The sequence below is a fragment of the Nilaparvata lugens genome, chromosome X, assembly GCF_014356525.2.
Source record: "Nilaparvata lugens isolate BPH chromosome X, ASM1435652v1, whole genome shotgun sequence".
NCBI classification, from domain to species: Eukaryota; Metazoa; Arthropoda; class Insecta; order Hemiptera; family Delphacidae; genus Nilaparvata; species Nilaparvata lugens.
Window position 1 is genome coordinate 67,540,462 of NC_052518.1, and position 10,777 is coordinate 67,551,238.

The 10,777-nt window shown below is 32.2% G+C and overlaps 1 long non-coding RNA gene across 1 annotated transcript; it reads left to right on the forward strand.

Moving 5' to 3' along the window:
* Positions 1-893: 893 nt before the first annotated feature.
* LOC111059851 lies at positions 894-5,375 on the forward strand. Its single transcript, XR_002606648.2, has 3 exons — positions 894-1,247; positions 3,413-3,583; positions 5,118-5,375. It is a non-coding gene; the product is annotated as an uncharacterized LOC111059851 (long non-coding RNA).
* Positions 5,376-10,777: the final 5,402 nt, after the last annotated feature.

Consider the following 10,777-nt stretch of genomic DNA (forward strand, 5'->3'; position numbering starts at 1 on the left):
AGCTGTACCACTACTTAATGGAATTTTGTAGAGCCAACTATATGATTTACTTCAACTAGCTATTATACTTATGATAGAGAAAGAGAAGATATGATGAACCATTAGACAAAGAGTTAATATATGGTGTGTGTTTATTTCTGATTTCTGAAGTCTTTTCAAAGTTCTGAGTGCATTTCAAGGAAATTACATCAGCACTATTGCAAATATTGCGCCGTCTAGACCAGTGAATATAAAATAGAGAATAGAATTTTTATATAGGATAGAATTTTTAATATAGAATAGAATTTTCAATATAGAATAGAATTCTTAAGTATAGAATTACATTCTACACTCACTGATCTAGACTGGTAATTGTGATGCTGTGTGAACAGAAACAAACGTAGAGGCTTGAAACCAATGTTCAACCGATCAACAATCATTCTGCTACTGTATATGCAACTGTAGGCTGTGCCTGTAGAATAAATTAGTCAAACACTAAGAGTCAACTTACACTTAGCGACTCTAGTAGAAAGCATGTTTTTCCAAATGGTGACACTCAGACCAGTCGATTTTAGTCTCCGCGGCCTCACCATTTTAAAACACATGCCCTCGACTAGAGTCGAGTCTCTTCTCGACCTGAGTCGCTTAAGTGTGAGAATGTACATTTGATATTAGGTTACATCAGATATGTTATTCCGAATCAGCTATTCACTATTATAGGAGCCAGTGGCAATACAGAAAATCGGCAACGCCGTTGGCCTATCTTTTCTACTGGCATTATAGCATTGACCTAACTATAAGCCTTTTTGAATGAATGAATTTATTTGCCAAAAACAAGATACAAACATAGAAATTAAGGAAATGTTAATCTATTTTATTATAAATTATAACAAAATGATATCCTTATTAGTATTAATAAATTAAGATTAAATTTATGCTTACATGCATGAGTACAGTAGGTGAGGCAAAAACACCGGCAGAAGGAAGATTCCTTGTTTGCCAGTGTGACTTGTAAAATCAGCTGTAATTAACCTGTACTTAAGTATCGCTGTATTTATTTACCCTCTTTGAATGAGTAGTTTTCATTTGATCGCCAACTTTTTTCATGCCAATGTTAAATATGATATTATACAAAAGTTTTCCTTATAAATTAACTTGAACTTATCTTTCTATTTTACAGTGCCAAAATGATCAATTGCATCCTAATGGAACGTTCAAGATGTGATTCAGTAACTGATACGGTAGTTGCAATCATTATTTTTGACCAAGTAAGTGAACAATTCACCATGAAATGGTATTTTTGCTTTTGCTCTAAATCAGTATGGGCTGGGACACACAGAGAACAATCTGCGGGAAGCGGTCAGAGTGGCCTTCATCTATATTTTAGATATTCATATCTATAACCTGCTAAGACCTCTCTGATTCTGTGTGTGTCCAAGCCACAAAGTTTTACCTTATTTTTTATAAATACTGTGCGCCACCCACTTGGAAAACGTTTTACATGTGACATTTTTGTACAGTTTCGATTTGGATACTATCAAAAACAACTTGAATATGGCAATTTTAAAAAATCTGAGAAATCAAATATATAATGAGACAGGCAATACTTTCTTAATCACTTTATACTTGTTTTCATCCCTCTGGAAACGCTGCTGCATTGTGGTCGTCAGGCTAGTTTCACACTCATTCGGTTCGTTTCGTTTTCGGCAAATTCAGATAAGTGTGAAACGGTAATTCGGTTTGAATTCGGTACCGAATAGAAACCGCATAGAACCAAACGCCCACTTGACACTTGACTCTAATAAATTCCACCAGGTTTCAATTCGTTGCTAGCGAGAGGCTACTTTCACACACTTTCGGTTCGGTTCGTTTCGTTTTTGGCAAATTCCGATAAGTGTGAAACGATGATTCGGTTTGAATTCGGTACCGAATAGTAACCGCATAGCACCGAACGCCCCCTCGACACGAATAGGTTTCATCATATTCGAATTTGTTGCTAGGGAAACAGGAAAAAACAAAGTCTGCACACGCTGGCCGTTTTTGTTTTTATTTTAACCTGATATCGTGATTATCTGTTTCAAAATTTTCCAAGTCAAAATCATATGGTCAATTCAATTCTGTTAGTTCACAGGAACATTTTTTCTCAATGAATAGTTTGCCAAAAAAATATAAAAGATATAAATTAAAACCCAGGGAGAATTTTTTTTCACGAATATTACATGATTTCATCAATGGAGAGAAGAGATGAAGTTTATATACCATGTGTCAAAACAAGGAACAAATTTTCAATTTAAAAAATAATCTCTCTAAACATCCAAAATTAACATAATCAAAAAGAAACTATTCAAATAATTCACAATTTTTAATTAACTTTTAGGGTCGGTTTCCGAGCTCGGGATTTAGCTGAGTTCTAGACTTTAACTGGCTTTAAACTCTGGAGTCAGAAAATTGGCTTTCCGAGTCAGAGCATTGACGTAGTCGAGGACTTAAATAGACTCTGGAGTTTATAATTTCGCTTTCTGAGTGAAGGGCTTTTAAGTCCAGGACTTGAGCAACTATCTTGAATAATGAATCCTCAAAGTTTCATGAATTTATTTGCTCCCAATTCAGCAATGGATTGGATCTCTCCCAAGATTTAAACTATATATAGCAAAAAGTAAAAATTATGAATTGAGTTTTCCCTTGTGATGTGCTTCATTTAGTGAGACCGATGGTATAAAAATCGGAATAGCCTTATTTGAAAAATGTTACCATCAAAAGTTTTGAAAAGCTTTTGATGCACAACCTTAAGTTATCATTCTTATCAAACATACACCTGCCACTCCCACTAAACTGTTGACGTCTTGTTCAGGTGACACCACTAAATATATTTATGAATACCGACTAGCATAATCTAACTTATTGCCTAAGCACAAAGCATTTGTCAGGTAAAAAACATCACATTCATATTAGGTGTACTTCGTCTACTTGGGCCTACGTTTATTTATTATGATTTTGTACCAATTTTCACTTATATAAGACTAAAACTACCATAATTTTATCTTTGATAGATTAACAATAACAATTTTAACACGTCTAGCTATTATGCTTATCAACTCATAAAATATTTTGTAGGCAACATCAGAATAATTTAATATTTCATTTTCTCAAGTTTAATATTGATATTTCATGTTTTTTAAGAGCATTCTAAAAGATATATATAGAGAAGTTGATGTTTTTTCTAGCTCAAAAATGTAAACTTGAATCGTGAAATGTGAAGAATATCATACATTGACAGCCTATCATTTGCATATGAGCATGTTCCTACTGCTGGCAGCAAATAATAGGATAATAATATATATATTTTTTAAATATTGAATGCTGGGATTATAATATTAATCATAATTTTATTATTACAGATTGAATCCAAAAATAATTGAAGAAATGGTTTCAGATGATTACGAATAAGCGCAGCTATATCTGGAGAGGTAATGCACCTACTGATATCCCGTGATAAGAACTTGGGAGAGATTTAGTGAAAACCTGGAGAACGGCCACTTAGCTCACAAATCTGAGCTGTTCACATCAAGCTGATATTTGTGACAGCCATTATAGCTTTAATCATGTAAGTAAACACTTGATCATACTATAATTTTCAATTATTTGTAACAATTGAATGGGTCCCTCTAAAAACGTTGCAACTGACAAAATTCCATAAAGTACTATTTCATAAAAATATAGTGTGAACTATTGAATGAAAAATAAATAAAACAGGAGTTCTACTATTTTTCTCTTTGGGAGGCTGGTGGGAGTGTTTACCGCTTCTCCTGGAAACAATTCGTCCACTAGCATCCGTCCTAATGGTCATTGAACACCACTTATTTGTATATCTATATGAGATTTGTCCCTTCTGGGATACGTAGCTTTTTCGGAATTTGAATTCGTCAACCCACATAAAACCATCTATTACACTAAAGTCTGCAGTCAGACTATTTCGTTCTGAATCATTCATATTTTGATGAATAAAGCAAGTAAACAGCAAAACAAAAAAAACTTGAATTAGCCAACAGATTATCATGCAAGCAAGCTAACACATATTTATATTTTTAATACTAATATACTAATCTTGCATCCTATAAGCCTATATCAATTCTTACAGCTCGTCATGAAAAATTAATTCAGTAAGATTATTGTTATAGTTGAGCGTTAAATATTCCACTAGGTAATTGGTATCAAAGCATGTCACACTCAACTTTATTTCTTGATTCATTAAATTTATCTGACAATCAATATTTTCATTTACATCTCAATACGGTACGGACTTCCTGTGCTTAGTCATGCAGCATTTATTATTCCGAAAACATTCCTTCTCAATCAATTAGTAGTAAATCTATCATTAAAGTGTTGGATTAAATAAAATAGATAGGTAAATCAGTGTTTCAAAGATGGATTTAATGAGTTCATAGTTGTTGATTGTCAGTAGATGGTCCAGGAAATACGCGATATACGATGAATCACACAGAATTCCATATTCTTTCCATCTTCCATTTCAGGATGAATATAAGCTGAGCTAAATTAAAAAAATCGTAAATTATTTTGTCATTCTTCAGTAATTAATGAATGCAATATGAACAACTCTCTTTCATGAGGTGAATCATTTTTTCCAACATTTTCCAGTTTCTCAATGATAGGGGAGTGATAATTATTTGTATAGGTCTTCTAAGGAACCATTATCTACAGCTGGTACCAATCAACTAAACTTCAACTCCAAACTACCGTATTAATACCAGTATACAATTTATAAGTTTATTACAGCTGTTAACTTTAGATGCAAAATCATATTATCACAACTTGATCTTCAATCATGATCATCTTCCCGTTCATCGGTAGCCGCTGGGCCGACAATTTCGGAAACATAGGTCTGTAGAATGGATTAATAAATAATTGTTATCAGTCCCCCTATCAAAATTTCTATTCAGAAACCATCCCCACTATTCACACAACATATTCCTAAAGTTTCATGCCATTCTGTCAAGTAGTTTTTAAGTCTATAGGGAACAAACAAATTAACACACAGACATTTTTTTATATATACATAGATTATTTCTTTCTTACATAATTATCTTTCTGTTGTTTCCACTTATTTTTTTCTGTTACAGTTTCTCGATTGATCAAAGCACCATAGGCTGCATCGTTCGTCACCTCTGCCTTCAAGCGCATTATGACTTACTCCAATAAGCCAACCAAATATCCTTAATAAGCAATAGAAGTTCTTATCGACTGTGTATGACTCATTAATATCCATGTTTTGTATAAATTTATGTGATAGACCTACTGATATTAATGTTGATGTACCGTAATGTTTTTGCTCATGTATAATATTGATAATAATACATTAAAAATAAATAAAAAGTTAAATTACTATTGTTGGTTTTTATTGTTCTAACTTTTGACTTACTGAGGGCCAAAGTCGTTGTCCGTCTGTTTGTATGCTCTGCAATAACTTTAGAAAGAATTGATCAATCAGCTTCAAATTTTAAACACGTATTCTTCAAACTTTTTTACAGGTCAAGTTTGTGGAACAACAAAATTTACTCACTCCATCGTCCTTTTTCAGGATATAACAAATGACATTAAAAGTGCATAAGAAAAAAAGTAGTTTTGATTTATCATTTAGTCAGCTGAAGAATTCATTGCATGCAATTTATCCATTCATTCATTCATAACATACCGTAAGTTGAAACTATTTGGAAGCTATGACAGCACAGACATGCGTCTGCATGCGTTGACACCAAATGAGTGATGATGATCAAGGGCCGGTTTCCGAGCTCGGCATTTAGCTGAGTTATACACTTTAAACAGCTCGAGTTGGCTTTCCGGAACGGGGCGTAATTGCAGCCCACGTTTAAATTAAATTTCAAAAAAACTAGAAGTGATCAAAAGAAAATAGTGTTAAGTTTCAGCTTGTAATATTACATTTTTCTTCTCACATTGGAATCGAATCTTCAATTCGAGATCTATGGAACTTTATAATAAATGTCAGAGTTATCAATAGATGGACAAATTTTTTGACGGAGAATTTATTATCGTAAATGTTTGTTGCATTGTTCCATGGTGTCACCGAGGCAGGGTTAACAAATTACTAAATAAATCGTTTATTTAAATCGAGATATATATAAAAATTTAAAATAACATTTTAAAATAAAGTTTTATTGAGAACAGATGTAGAATGTGAATTCTAAACTTGTAAATTATAATTTTGTGGTGACGTGTCTGTAGCGTGGACAATGAATTTTTGAGGTCTCTCTGTTCTGGCTTGTAGTTTTTCCTGTTTTTTCTTCTTCTGAAAACATGGCTGGCTGTTGCTTGTGTAATTTTGTGCTCTGAATTATTGTCTGTTTAAGTGAATTTATTAATGTTTTAGATTGAGTTTTATATAAATTTTTGTGCAAAATTAGCTATTAGTGTAGTAAAGCCAATAGCCACTGTGTTTCAACTGTAAACTAGATAAGTATTTTAGTTCGTAGTCACTTGAAATAATTAGGCTTGTAAGTTATTGTTCTTTGTATATTTCTGTGTTTTGCCAAAATTTCATCTGAAGATTATAAGTTAATTTGCTCTGAAAACTGGATTTCTCATTCATAGGCAATAGATCCATTCACAGTTTATCAAGAATCTATTTTATTGGAGCCGACAACTGTCCTTGGTTTGATAGGTGTTAAATGCTATTCCAACCGTTTAAGGAAAAATTGGTAGCACGGCAAATGGTACGCCCTGGTGTGGGACTCAAACTACAAAATATATCCCTGGTTATAAAAAAAAAAATTATTGGTAGGATAGATATCTTGATGAATTGTGAATGGGAGATGCTGCTGAGTGGGAAATCGGTTCAAGAAAGTTCAGATTCTAATGAGTAAATATTTTTTACGCAGTAGCAAGATGGAGAGCAATAAAAATAATGAAGTTTTATCCAGTGAAAACATTCAAAACTTAGATGAAGAATCACAAGATTTAGACCTAACCTTAAACAATGACTCAAACGATAGTGTAGCTGTAAGTGAAAACATTTCAAATGTAACAAGTCATGAGAAAGTAGTAGAAATATCAAATGAAACAAGTATGGTAGGAGCTAAAAATGATATAAATCTTATAGAGTTCTTAACACAAAAGTTTGATAGACAAGATGCTAGAATTGATGAGCAAAATGCTAAGTTTAATGCTAGATTTGATGAGCAAAATGCTAGATTTGATGAGCAAAATGCTAGATTTGATGAACAAAATGCTAAGTTTAATGCTAGGTTTGATGATATGAAGCAAGAATTTGCTAGCATAAGCCTAGATCAGGTTAGTACAAAGCGGGAAATAAAAGAGATAAATGATACATTAAGTAAAAATCACAAAGAAATAGGTCACTACAGCAGAAAACTAATGATCTTGAAACATCAATGTTAGATGTAGAAACATCAATGCAAAACAAAATCATTCAAGTTTCTGATAGGGTCAGTGAGGTTAATGAAAGAGTAAATAAAAATAAGATCATAGTTGAGCAACAAAATACGACACAAAATGCTATCAATGCAGAAAATAATGAAAGTATTAAGCATGTTGAAAAAGAGGTTGTAGAATTAAACGAAAAAGTAGACAAGGAAATCAAGGTATTATCCTCTTTGAAAATAGATTGTCAAGAAAATACAGCTGCTATAACTGAGGTTAGAAAAAACATAAATAAAATTAACATGTCAACAAAACCGATGTGTAATCATACTGGTAACAATAGTAATTTCGATAAGTTTGAATTCCAAATGCAAATTGACAAAAAGAATCCAATGCATTTCTTAATAAACTTGACCGAGTATCTTGAGAGAAATGAAATCACAAACTGGATCAAAATTAAGGGTATTTTGGAAAACAATTTTAATTCAAATTTTGCTCATCGTGATTGGTGGATTTTCATTCGTTTTGATATAAATAACTTTGAAGAATTTAAAGAGAAATTCATTGCTAGAATGTGGTCAGACAACATTCAGTCATCTGCTAGAGATGATTTGAGATTTGGAAAATATAAGCCAAACTTATCTAAGAATCTTACTGAGTATTATATTTCTCGTTTCAACATTGCTAAGAATCTAATTCCAGCCTTAGATAAAGATACTATTTTCAAGTTTTTGAAAGGTCATTTTGATGAAACCATATCTACAGCTGCTATTATTCGTAACATTAAGACTAGTGATGAGTTTATTTGTTTGTTGAATGAGTTTGACAATACTGACACTTACAAAGTAAACAGACAAATGCCCCGTGATCATAACAATGCTCAAGCTGGAAGTCAAAACAAAACAATAAGTTTTCATCAGAGTGAACATAGGGATGATAGAAATAGGTCTCAGAATTCAAATGGTGTGATGTTTCATGATAATAATAAGCAGTATCAAGGAGGTAGGAATTATTTCCAAAATCGACGGTACCAAAATGGACCAAACAATAATGGTTATAGAGATCAAAATTTTCAGCATAATTTCAGAGATAATAGAAATCATCAACTTGGGAATTCAAATCAATCAAATCCAAATCGACCAGCTAACAACTACCAGTTAGATTTCAGCCTACCACCGCCAGGTTATATGCCTGCTCAAACTTCAAATCAGACAAATGCAAATCGTCCAAGACATAATGCTCCTTTAAACTAATAATGGGACGACGAAACGACAGCCCTGCTCTCCCAGTTAAGGAAAGGTCAAATTTTGATATAACTGTAGACATGAATAAAATAAATTTTGATTCAGAAACTTCAAACAGGTTTGAAGTAAGAAAGCCAGAATTAATCAGTCAAATTCATGTGCAAGAAATAGCTGTAAGAATTTAAGTAATGAAGTAATGCCTAGTTATCAAGAAAGTCATATTAAAGCATCAAGTGTAAATATGGTACATACTCCAGAAATTCAGGTAGATGAAGCTATGAGTAAATCTGAAATTGTTTGTCAAGAAGAACCATACATGATAGGTTGTATTTTTAATGAACTATTGGAGGAACAAGAGAATACTCCACCCACTGGATATGACTTAGCAGAAATAGAAGTACAAATTTTCAATAAGAAATATCAAATGATTATTGACACCGGCTCTGAGGTGAATGTAATTAATGAGAAACTTGTTGATGAAATGAAGAAAAACAATCTCAAGTTGAACTTGGTACCAGCTCCTAATGTAAGTATAGTTGTAGCTACTGGTATGAGACATAAGAAGATAAATAAACAGATTATGTTAGAGGTATTTTTTGGTAAGTTAGAATTGCCAATAGTTTTTCTTATAGTTCAAGATTTAAATGTGGATATTTTGGTGGGTTGTGATTTCTTAAAAGATGCTGGAGCAATTATTGATTTTAATCAAAATATGATATCACTGAAAGATTGTTGTTTTCCATTTATAAAAAAGGATACCTTGAAGTACAATAGACTTTTTCATGTTAACATGGTAAGAGACCAAGAAACGTTTGATACTTTATGGAAGCAGCAGATTGATAATTTAAGATTACAGCTAAGCGATGAATCTCCTGAATTGGTAAACAAATTAATTGAAGTATTTGAAAATAACAAAGATATTTTCTCTGATAGTCCTGGATCTGCAAAAGACTATTTATGTCAACTTAAAATGAAAGATGATGTGAAATTAGATAAGAAGAGTTATCCGATTCCATATCAGTATAGAGATCAAGTCAAGAAAGAATTGAAGAAAATGTTAGATCAGAAAATCATTGAACCGGGTAGCTCTGAATATACAAGCCCTATGGTAGTAGTGAAAAAGCCAAACAATGAAATTCGATTATGTTTAGATGGAAGAGAAATAAATAAGTACATAATAAGGGATTTTACAGAAACTGAACCAATAGATAACTTGATCATTCGTTTCAATAAGTGCAACTACATTAGCAGTTTTGATCTCACTCAAGGTTTCAATCAGGTAAAATTAACTGAAGATAGTAAAAAGTATGTAGCTTTCAATGTTTTTGGACAGACTTATCAATATACACATCTACCATTTGGATTGAATATTAGTGGTTCTGAATTTATCAAGTGCTTGTACAAAATGCTAGGTGAAGAGGTTTGTGAGTTTACTATTGCTTATATTGATGATCTTGCCATTTCTAGTATATCTCTTGAACAACATATCAGTCGAATTGAACTATTATTCAATAAGTTGAGGGAAAGTAATTTGAAGTTGAAACTGAATAAATCGAAATTTATTGCAGATAAGATAAAGTATTTGGGTTATATTATCAGTAAAAATGGTATTGAAGCAGATGACTCTAAGCTAAATGCTATTCAGAAATTTCCCATTCCTCAAAATTTGAAACAATTGCAGTCATTCATAGGTCTCTGTAATTTTTACAGAAAGTTTCAGAAAAATTATTCATACTTGACAAATCGTTTTAAGCATCTTCTATGCAAGAAAAATAAATTCATTTGGACTGAAAAAGATAATGATACCTTTCAAGAAATCAAAGATAGGTTCATTGACTGTGTGATCTTGAAACATCCTGATTATAACAAAAATTTCATTTTGGCCACTGATGCCAGTGATGTAGGAATTGCAGCTGAGTTATTTCAGGAAGGTGAAGATAAGAAACACTGTGTCATTGCATATGCTAGCAGAAGCTTAACGAAATCTGAATTAAATTACACAATATGTGAGAAAGAATGTTTAGCTGTATTATTTGGCTTGATGAAACTTCAAAATTATTTTGGTAATCAAAAAATAGTTGTCCGTACAGATCATAAAGCCTTGACCTTTTTAAAAAAATGTAAGATAGGACATGGTCGTT